Source organism: Trichechus manatus, unplaced genomic scaffold, assembly GCF_000243295.1.
Source record: "Trichechus manatus latirostris isolate Lorelei unplaced genomic scaffold, TriManLat1.0 scaffold00045, whole genome shotgun sequence".
NCBI lineage: Eukaryota > Metazoa > Chordata > Mammalia > Sirenia > Trichechidae > Trichechus > Trichechus manatus.
This window is the reverse complement of record NW_004443981.1, coordinates 17931380-17932955: the sequence shown is the minus strand read 5'-3', so window position 1 is coordinate 17932955 and position 1576 is coordinate 17931380.

The window sequence follows — 1576 nt, the reverse complement described above, 5'->3', positions numbered from 1 at the left end:
TAACTTGAGGGTTAAAAATAAAAGAACAAATAAATAACTGGACAAGAATAGCGTACAAGCTGGATTCGAGCGATCAGAGGTCGTTGTATACTCAGGAATATAATGGTTTTGATTAACTTTAGACTTTATTAAATGTGCATGTTAGAATTGCCAGGGTAATCTCTAAAAACAAACAACCAAACTCATTGTCGTCAAGTCGATTCCGACTCATAGTGACCCTATAGGACAGAGTAGCACCGCTCCATGGGGTTTCCCAGGCTGTAGTATTTATGGAAGCAGACTGTCACATCTTGACATAGACAGAAGGGTCAATTCACCAGGAAAACAGAACCCTTTTTAACTTGTACGCACCCATTAACAATAGCTCAAATGTATAAAGCAAACCTTGAGAGAAGTAGGAGAAGTGGACAAACCCACCACACAGCAGATGTTCATTGTCTTTCTCAGTAACTGATAGCTCAAACAGGCAAAAAAGAGGTAAGTGTAGCGATTAGGAGGAGACAGTGCCAAGCTGGGTCTAACAGACGAGCCAGGGGTGGGGTTGGTAGAAGCGTCAAAGGCCCTGGAAGAGGGTAGAGGGGGCGCCTAACTCTGGACTGTTGAGAACGTCCATGAAGAGCACTCACTCAGTACTTAGAGGGTGAACATACTCTTTGGAGGTTTGCGGTTGGGTTCGCCATCCCTCTCTCCATCATCACCTTCACCAACCTCAAATCATCGGGAGCATTGGGCGGAGCGTGGGCTTGAGTGAAGCACTCTGGGGTCGCCATCATGGAACCACTGTTCTTGAAAACTGACTTCCATGAGTTGCAAAGACTTAAGACAGCACAGCCTGTGTTCTCTGTCCATGACAGTTCTGGTTTGGAAATCAATAATCAAGCAATCACTTAAAAAATCCACCTGGACATTTTTAAAACACCTGATTCTCTAGTTTGGAGCTACTGTGAGTCTTCTTCTCTCTCCTCACTGGCCAGTCTCCTCCAGGTGGTTTCCAGGGACCCCATCCTCACTCTTGTTTCTGTTTTGCAGGAAACGCCACCCTGGTAACCACCCCTCAGACTTCCCTAGGCTTGCAGGTCAAATACTGCAATGAGTTGTCCTTCGAGGAGATTCGAGAGCAAAGCCGAGTGCTCCTGGTGGTGGTGTACAGCGTGGTGTGTGCACTGGGCCTCCCAGCCAACTGCCTGACGGCGTGGCTGACGCTGCTGCAGGTACTGCAGGGCAACGTGCTGGCTGTCTACCTCTTCTGCCTGGCGCTCTGCGAACTGCTGTACGCCAGCACCCTGCCGCTCTGGATCATCTACATCCAGAACCAGCACCACTGGACGCTGAGCCCGCAGGCCTGCAGGCTGACCGCCTACATCTTCTTCTGTAACATATATGTCAGCATCCTCCTCCTGTGCTGCATCTCCTGTGACCGCTTCATGGCGGTGGTGTACGCGCTGGAGAGCCGAGGCCACCGCCACCAGAAGACCGCCATCTTCATTTCGGTGTCTGTCTTCATCCTCGTGGGAGTTGTCCACTATCCGGTATTTCAGATGGAGGAGCAAGACACCTGCTTTGAGGCGCTGCCGAC